The following is a 10333-nucleotide window of genomic DNA, read 5'->3' as shown; positions in this document are numbered from 1 at the left end:
TATTCATCTCTTTCCGATGTACAGCTGATAAATCTTTCAGCATCGTTATGTTCGTGCCGACTATATCGCGAAGGATTTTAACATTTTCCGGTTTTAAGTCGTAGCTCTTAGCCAACACACCAATGGATCACTTCTGATGGAATGTATTACTTCTGCTTGATGATGCAAATAAGTGCGTTTGTAGTCTTTGAATTTAAGGTTGTGTTGACAGACATATTTACTCGCTGTTTAAGCGCTAATGGCAAGCCATGAAGGCCCTTCTCGCCGCACAGCCACATTAGCGCACTGTGTTCTTTACGGTCAACTGATTTCAGTCTTTTCAATTCTCTTTCAGCCTCCTCGTATGACACCAACTTTCCGCGAGTTGACCGTGTTTGACGCAGGAGATATATCGCAGAATCTTCCTCCGAAAAATGCTGGACATGTGTCATGGTGGGTTTGAATTGGTCCATCCATCCCCTCTCAGCTCTTGATGTAATGAGGATGTGTCCTTCGTTTAGGTCTTCTATATGTATCAAAAGCTGCAGAATGAGTTATATCATGTCATAATAATGATTACTGAAAACTCCTGCGGAACTTCTAACACGTGTACCCAGAAAAGGATAAAATAATTTTGTAACTTGTATCTCAAAAGTTGACGGGTTTGCTGAAGTGGTGTAAATTGATTAGTCTGACGAAAAGAATTACGTTTGTCACAATGTCACAATATCATAGTTTGTCAATATGCGCAGTGTTGTCGTAAAACCACACGGTATTAGTAGTCGCGCCAGCGGCTTACTGACTACGCATGCGCAGATTCATAATATACTAGTATACTATGCGAGTAACCGGAAGTGCACCCAACTTTCATGGACGCCGCCATGTTGTTGTTTTTTGAGTGCTCGTAAATAAACAAATGCGAAACGTGCAAAGTGTTATTTTATAACACGCCATTAATATGTATATCTCTATTATAAGCCAGCAAGTATTATTATCCACCATGTCATTGATATAAAATATCGTTACTATCACGCCTAAAAATAAAAAAGAGAGGAAAAAGTGGTGCATGTAAACAAGGACATACGCAAAGAATGGTGGGACTGAATTTTGGAAAATTTCCCTCTTTGTCTATAACTAGCTAAAAATTTAGTTTTCAGACTGAACGCTATAGTTTCATCTTGCAAGTGGAAGTAGGGCAGTGCAGTTTCTGTTGCAACGATAATGATGGCACGATAGTACCTTGTTAAACACAATAGGTAGTTAACAAGGTAAAATTGCCAATTTTTGTGTCCAACCCTGCAGGGTATTGTATCATAAGCTTTTTTCATCAGAGGGTAAACTGGGCATAGTTGTCGCAAGAACGTATATAGCAAGTAACAATTAATTCTACTTTATCATTTTCTATTACTAGTTATGAATCAATACAAGTAACATCTAAATCTAATAACCCCTGGCACAACACCAAGGGCTGAGCCCTATATAATATTAGAAAGGATAGTTGAGGGCACAGCAATGCTTGCAAATTTAATACTTTTTGGTATTTAATTACAAATTGTAGTGCCTTTGATCTCTAGAATGGATGACCAGAATATCGAACCAAAAGACGAAGCTATGAAAATCAAAAATCGACATAGCTACTAACTAATTATGTATGGGAAATGCTGCCGAAGGATGTTAAATTTAACTTGATTTGGACGAGCTCAAAGGGTTCTGACATACAACTTAAGCCTTGAAAATATTGGTTTATTGGTCGAGACACATTTCGAACTAATGCATGGCATGAATCTGGGTTGCAGAAACTACTTTTACATCCGCACCCACGTCATCATCCCCAGCTACAGCCTCTTGAAGGAAAATGAAAAAGGATATTGCTCCTCCTATATTAATTTTTCATGATGAGCGACACCGAGCTGCTGCTATGTGTAGGTAAACTGGAACGATTACCATTACCTGTTGAATTATATCAGGGTCATCTGCGTCATCGATCACAAGGAGCCAGTCTTTCTTCTCGCGCAGCCTCTGAAATACGGACCTTCGTATAGCAGTGGGGCTTCTGTCCTCCTGTCTTACGTCGCTTTTCATTTTCTGAAATCGAGTTTGATACTTTGAATTCGCAGTTGTCGTAAGGACTACGCGCTTTCCCTGGGATAAAATCGGTGTGCTATAAACGCGGTTCATATTCATGATACGATAAATGGGATTAATACTCTGCAAAGATGAGACTATTGGTCTAAAATTCCGCATTTCTTTTTTCACGACGAATAACCATTGCTTTATTTTAGGAGACAATTTGATTCATGTCAACCTGGCACTGACCTTACCGTTTCAACATTCAGAAGTTGCAAGAATATGTGAAGTCAGTCATTTCAGTAGATAAATTACTTGTCTCTGAATAAACAAACAAGAACTGGAAGAGGCAATCAATCTATAATTGCCGTTTCTTACAGTTATTTCCTATGCACTATTCAGCATTCAGTATTGTTACGAGATATCAAGAAGACATATTCTCTTGTAAATTTAAACGAATACCTACCTTCAGAATTTGCATAAATCCATAATCAAGACAGCTATTTGATTTACCATCTAAATTATATACACCTCCCTTATATCGTTTCCAGTTGTTCCAAACGTATGACACATAATTTCAGTCTTTCCGCAGCCACCCAAAACCGTTATAGTACCTGAAAAAGGTGTTTGTAAAACCAACAAAAATGCAGACTGATTGATCATGAAGTATTTAATATGCATACCAAATCAGGTGAAGACTAATTTAATATATACGCAAAGAAGAGTACTTTATTACCAATTAAAAGTTGCACATTCTGTCTTCTGGATATAGAAAATGATATAAGCAAATATACATCGTAGAAATACAAATCCTGTAAACTTGGCAATTTATCGGTTTCGAGCAAACCAGAGTAACGAAATTGAAGTGTAGTGTTTTTGTATAGCAAAAATTCTAGATCGACCACTATAACTTTCATATCTTTTTTGACTTGGCATATACCTATAGTAGTTAAATATCGCCCTCATCATTATCAAGTATTCGCAAAGAGGCTGCAAGACATCCAAATTGATTTGTTTGATAGGTAGATAGACCACTAGTTGACTCTAAGTTCACACACCCACAGAAAAATATAAATGTTTGTTACTCTTCCTGCCATCATTTAAGTATAATTCTACACAATTTCAGTTTACCTCAATAAAGACCTTCCGTTTAGTTTCAGCGGCATTACGATGCTTTGCGAGATGTTTAGATATGTTCTTGAGGCACCGTTTATGAGCTTTGCCGGTGAAAAGACTCGAAGGTCTACGCAAACTCGGTGGGACATCTGAGAAATAAAACATGGGAGAAACATATTATTCATGTTAAGGAGCTACTATACCAAAGGTAATCGGAACTTTGACCTCACACATTTTTGCATTAAAAGAGATGAAGATATAACTTTGGATCTTCACCAGTGAGTGGAAATCTCATCAGTGTCTTCGGATATTTGAAAGTGTACGGGACGAGAAATCAAAGGTTAAGATGCAATTCCGTGAGATGTGTATTAAACAGCATTTCGGAAACTGAAAATTCTGTGGTCGATATTTGTGTACTTGTTCTACTCATAACATATTCCATTCAAAGGAAAGTTATAATACGTTAGATATCGATTACCCCTCCCCAAACTTCAAAACAAGCTCACCTGTATTTGAGAAACGATAAAGCAGGAAATAGATGATCAATACTGTGCCATAAAGGGCAGGCAAATATTTCCACTCCATATCCATTGTGAGCTGAACTGCTACCGCGCAGACAAGCACAGCACCGCCACAGATGAATTTTGAAACCGCCCAGCCATTCTGAGAAGATGTACAAGAGTCAAGGTCAGATTCTGTCATAGACGTTGTGTGGAGACTTTTCTGTCTCGTGGTTGTGGTTTTGGCATTTTGCTGTTTTGTCGTCGAGGTGTTCGACATTCCGTATTTTCTGTGAATGACGGAAATTGTGAAATCATAAGCAAGATGGAATATTGCGTTGTTTGCGCAAATCAACTTAGTCTTTCCATATTCCCCTGTGTACAGGTTCGGTAATAACTTATGAATTTCTTGTTCACTGTCAGATAAGATTTTCTTTAAATGACCAGATTTGAACTGAAAATGCTCACGTCTTCCATTATATATTGCAGTTATGTGTAAATTTGACCTTTGCCACATGTTTGCAACTTCATCGAAAGTATTATGATCAACATAATGAACAATATTCACAACAGGTTAATTCTAAAAGGTCATGAAGAATACAAATATGTAATTAGCTGAAATAAAAATACTAAATTTCTTTGAACTTTCCTAATTAGGGATATATATCTGAGTTGACTCTATTAAAATTGACGAATCTTGGTAGTTTATTGGAAATACTATGATTTAACATTCTCGTAAGTCATTAAGCATTTTCACTTCAGCCAATTCCTACTTTGCATATTTAATGAACTCTCTTAATTTGGGATATATCTGAATTGATTTGACTACGGTTGACGAAACTTGCTACAAATATTGAAGACACAATGATACAACATTCTTGAAAGTCATTAAGCATTTTTGCGTCAACCAATTTATAATTTGCTTATTTGATTAACTTTACTATTCAGGGATGTATCTCTGATCATGAATTGACTTGACCAAAGTTGACTTGACTTGATACATTAAAGGTACTATAACACAATATTAATGGTAGTCATTAAACATTTTGTTTCAGACATTCCTTATTGGCATATTTAATGAATTTTCCTGATTAGGTATATAAATTGGGATTGATTTTAGCAAATTTGGCAAATATGCTATTGATGATACCAGGTTGAAACAATGTAAAAAGTCATTTTGCCTTTTTATATCAGCTAATTTACAATTTGCATATCTAATGAGCTTTCACAGTTTGGCACATATAGGTTGAAGGGCTTGGCCAAAGTTAATTACACTTGCTATATAAAGTGGTGAAAACAATGACAGCTGTGCGAAGAATGAAGTACTTTTAACTTATTGCACATTTGTATACTTAACGACCTTTAGAATTAATCTGTGGTTAATATTGTATATGATGTTGATCATCATAAATGTATGAATGAAGTTGCAAACATGCGGCAAAAGTTTAACGTTACATACAATTGCAATAGATAATGAAAACACGCGAACATTTTCAGTTCATATCTGGTTATTATATTGAAGATGGTATTGGCCTATTTACGGATAGATTACGCACCTGTAAAAATATCGTCAGCTTCACAGTTCAATCCCAAGGAACGCAAAGCGTCCGCAAATGATTCATCCGTAGACTTGTCTCCCTCGATCCATTTCTTCAGAATCCTATGACGAATTTCGTCCGGGTTGTTTCCTTCTTCAGAGTAGATATCATCAATATCGTTATCCTTGATCTTCATTTTCGGGCAAAGCGTTTGATTCTTTTGTTTGGCACATTCTTAAGGTGCCTCCTCATACTTGGTAAACTTTGCATCGTCTAAATCGATGGATTCTGGGTATGAAAGCAATGCACGTACAAGAATTGATTATGTCTATCGCTGTTATTTTGATATTTAATTAAAAATAGTGACAAGTCCCAAAAAGGATCTTGACGTATTTTAATCTTTTTAACATTTTTGGCTTGTCATGTCTCGTTCTGTGTTTGGGCGACGTTATGTGTGTCCGTTACTATATCTTTCTTACACTCACTCGTAAATCTAAATGTCTATGGCTTTAGTTAATGAATGACGCAATACTTATACCATAGGTAACGTTGAGGGTGTGGTGTTACCGTGTAACGATCATTATCAATCGTATATTAACGACACCTTTCTATCATTGTATGACCCCAACTTACGGAGCATTTCCACAGAAACAAAGGCTTTCACTCCCGTTTACACTGAATTTTTAAATTCCACAACTTCTAAGGATGGTGACAAAACGTTTCTGAACTGGCATAGCAATTCAATCACGTCAAAATAACTTGAACAATCAACATCATCGTCATCATAGTGAAGTGAGGACACTTTTTTTCAGAAAAGACCAAGTTAATTGTTTATCAATCTGACTATAAAAATCCGTTATTGACGTTGAGCTCGGACTATTCATGGAGCTTTAGCTCCATGGACTATTCGAACTCGTTAAATATGACATTCGTACTTAAGGTTTGGTGCGCCTTTTATTTCTCACCAATAGATTTCAATTAAAATTTCTGGAAGTACCAGGAACCCCATATAGAATAATATTGTCAAAAAAAATTAGGGTGTCACCATGACAAGTTTTGAGATATCCAATCATTAAAATTTATGATTTTCATATTTATGTATAGAAAAACAATGGACTGAATAATTAAGAAATAAACATGGCAGAATTTAGTATTTCCCGCCAATAGATTTTGATGAAACTTCCTCAATCGAGGGATAAGTGACCAAAAAGTATATCAATAGAAAAAAAAATGGGGGTAACCACCTTAGTTGTTTAGATATACCCAAAAGTTATAAAACCCGGAGACTTTGTTGTTGAAGGGCGCCCTCTGGAGGCAAAGATGAGAGATTATGTTTCATAATTTATGGCAATATTTACATCATGATATACTCTTAAATTGTGAAATTCTTGACAACTTACAACGATAAAATATGTGATATAACAAGTAAATGCATCAATGAAGCCTTTAGGCCTAAATCAATTTTACTTCAGCTTTTGAATGTTACTCTACCGTGACAATCATGCATACAATGTTTTTTTTTTCTATCAGTGCTGTGAAATTGCTGTAAAATTATTTGGACTGAATAATGACGAGATGTAGGTATCACTTTGCTTGAATATGTCGAACGGAAACATGATTAAATACAATGGAACATTAGTAATAGTGAGGGTGTTTCCTATCTTGAACTCAAAAACTCCTAGACAACATTGTAAGACTGAATTACCATCAGTGTATAGGTGAATGAATGAAATTTTATTCATTTTGAAAACTAAACTACTAGACAAGTCTATAATATGTAAGAAAAAGCTCTCTTTATTCAAATACACTGTTATCATATTAAGTACCACTGAAGTGATCAAACGATGAATCAATATTTTTTTTTGCTGGGCCATGGCCATTGACTGTTGCTAGTAGCACGACGTTTTGGCTGGGCCATGGCCATTGACTGTGGCTAGTAGCACGCGACGTCGTAGTTGTATTCGCGGTACATGTTTACATTTTTCAAATGGATTAGAATTAAATAATGTTTCTTGAATACACGAAACAGGTCAGCTTTGAGGCATATAGAATTTCCTAAATTCACTTACATTATTTGGGAATCAATATTATTAGTGGGATTTTAGATTTGGCATCAAATTTGTTCATGTTTATCATAACATACATATGCTAAATCTCAAACTGTAATAAACGATGTTGTGCTGCCACTGACAAGAAACAAAGTACCTGTACGCCATTGAATTCGTAACAAAAAAGAAACATGAACGGGATAAAGTTCATTATGTACCTTGTTCAATTCTTCCAATTTTTTTAGCTTGACTTCGCCTATTATATTATTGATTTCCCGGTAACAAATTTTCCCTGCCGCCGCGGACGCGGACTGTTGCATAACGCTGCCATTTTGACTGGCTTCTATAGTGCGCAGAATACGTTGCGCACTAGAAAGGGCGCACCAAACCTTAAAGTTCAACATACATTGACAGAGCCATAATTGATGTTAAAAATAAAATTTAAGCTTGCTAAGACTTCGAACATACTGACTGTAGTTAGATAAAGACTGAATAATAACTTTACACTGATCATATGCATGATACCAGTGTCGTGTTTACATTGCAGTAAATTATTAATAACCTAGTGTGCAAATTGGACGTCGACCTTTTGTAACCTCTACAAGATCTATCAACTTGAATTTGAATGGGGCGTATCCGGAACCACCTCCACGTACTACGTTGAAGCCTTGTTAAAAATTTAACTCGGTTTCAATGTTCGAAGCATAAATATACGATATACATGATTCCCATATACTAGTACCGGCATACGCAGATGAATTCATTGCCCAGCTGGAGCTAAAACCAACACCTACGTCCATAGTCTGCTCACACGTGTTGGAGGCCTAAATGCTGTGATGTTACTGTAATAATCGTGCTCCCTAGAATGACGGCGCTGTTTGAACTGTCTGAGTCCGATGATATATTACCGATGATAATAATGCCGGCTAACTAACGCATTTTAGTCTACGTAATATATATGCACAATGCCGGTTCGCAGTTCATTGTGTAAATACATTTAAGTAGCATACATATCGCTATGGTATCACTACCCTTATGGCCCCATATACGTGTACGTCTCATTCAAAGGTGGAATTAATTGTATAGAGGATCCGTTTACGATTAGGTATAGTACAACCCCTGGTAACATATGGTAATTTCTTCGTTAGGTCTGTCCACAGAGCCGACATATACGTCGATCAACCAGTGTCCTATCGTTGCCACAGTGAATTTGGCGAAGGGATTCCAAAGGGAAACTTTGTAATGTGCATTGACTTCTCCCTCGTTAAAAGGGAATGAAATAGTCCGTACGCCTCTTATTTGTTAAGTTTCATTTCCACATTATTGGATATTTAACAATGATCTCTCGCTATGAAATGACTGAGATAAATTTATCCTATACTCACCTTTTGTCGAGTCATCTTCTATCGACTCTGTCTGATTTTGAGTCGTTGAGTTGGAAGTGGTTTTGTGCGAGTCTACTCTATCGACTGTTGCTGGACTTTTATAGCCATGTTGTTTCAGTCTACAAAGCGAAAGAGGCAAGTCTGAAGAGATGTATGCCCGTTCGATGTATGAAATTTGCATACAGATAACCATCACATTCTACAGTAGTTGTCAACGTAGGTGGGTTGTACCATGGAGGTAGTACCACCTCCATGGTTGTAAGTAGCAGCACATGAGTGTCAAAAGACTGAATTCACCAGCTATGTAACTCCTCTCTCTTATACTAGCAGTCGTTATTTTGACAACGTTAACACAAATTGGTCAATATTTCCAAATGAAAATTATACTCTCCAATTACTGGTCCCCAAAAGGTCACATGGTATGGCGTGGATGATAAAGATATCCGCATGGCTGGCGAATGTTTTTGCGTTTGGCGTTACGTACCATCCTTCACATAAGCAAATGTTTGGCAATGCGACAATCTGACAACGGCATTGTGATTTGAACTTTTTACAAGAACGCAACAAAATTATATAAAAAAACTACAAAGCGGAACTATAATTCAGAGGTGAGGTGTAAACATCAAGAGAGCTATGAATATTTTTTGTGACCCCGTTTCTGTGCGTTCTCGTGGGCCAGAGCTCTTTCAGCTCAACGAACTTCCGCAAAAATCAAGCGCCATACTATGGCTGACACGGCCGTAAAGAGGCCAAGGGTTTACGACAATGTTTATGTGGTGCGGAAAACGACCCCAAACAAGCTGTGCTTACGTTGCTATGACTACTGCTACTACTACCAACGTTTGACATATATGTAATGCCGTCACTATTCAACAGTGCCGTTGCTCTGCAGTCAATACATTAAAACGCAAAAATATATATGTGCGATTCACAATCAAGTTAGTCTAACCCGGTTACAGTTGAAAGAGTAATTTTTAAGTATGAAATTCCTTCAACAGAAATTGAAATGTAGCGATAAAGGTGGAGTTCGAGGCCAATTTATGAGGTCATTTCAGGATAACAGGAAGCCTGAGGTAACTAGCGCTTAAGTTAGTGAGTATTGTTCCTCGGCTATGTCGAACAATAGGGCCTACAATAGAAGTAAAACAAGCGAACAAAAAATACCACGATTTGTACATTAAACCTGCACTGACCTTGCCTGTTGTTAGCTCCTGTCGATGCCGTTCGATTTATCGCTGGACTGGAAGCTTAGCGGATGTCTTGATTGTGTCTGCATTGTCGACCATTGTCGACCTTTTACGTGAAATTTGGTAGCCATGGTACATGTTCAGACACGAATACAGAGCTTATCAGTTCAAAGGATACAATTTGCATAATTATGGTCATGAATTCTAAAGCAGCGAGCGCGTCAGGGTGCAGTGAGTCTGCGCCTTACACCGAAACGAGGTAGAACCTATGCAGCATGCTGCCTTTGCCCAAGCACGGTTCCTCGTAGCTGTGATATAGCAGCTGTCGTTGCTGTGGCTTAGCGCCCCTCCAAAAATGCCCTGGAAAATTACAATTTTTTCATGGAAAATCCTGGAAAATTGATCTGATAAAGATTGTTTAGCAATAAATGTTGTCACCATAGCGAAGCAAGAACGTGTTGTGTAAGAATAGTTGACACTTCTGTAAAATGATATTTTTCACAACAAATACTT

General features: G+C 37.2%; 1 long non-coding RNA gene across 1 annotated transcript; it reads right to left on the bottom strand.

Annotated features, from left to right (window-relative positions):
- Positions 1–3672: 3672 nt before the first annotated feature.
- Positions 3673–10092, bottom strand: LOC139142581 (uncharacterized). The gene is made up of 4 exons (XR_011554422.1): positions 9827–10092; positions 8634–8752; positions 5219–5488; positions 3673–3952 (listed from the first exon to the last, which is right to left on the bottom strand). It is a non-coding gene; the product is annotated as an uncharacterized lncRNA (long non-coding RNA).
- Positions 10093–10333: the final 241 nt, after the last annotated feature.

Source organism: Ptychodera flava, chromosome 10, assembly GCF_041260155.1.
Source record: "Ptychodera flava strain L36383 chromosome 10, AS_Pfla_20210202, whole genome shotgun sequence".
In the NCBI taxonomy this organism is placed as follows: domain Eukaryota; kingdom Metazoa; phylum Hemichordata; class Enteropneusta; family Ptychoderidae; genus Ptychodera; species Ptychodera flava.
The sequence above is the reverse complement of the archived record's forward strand: the minus strand, read 5'-3'. Positions and strand labels throughout refer to the sequence as shown.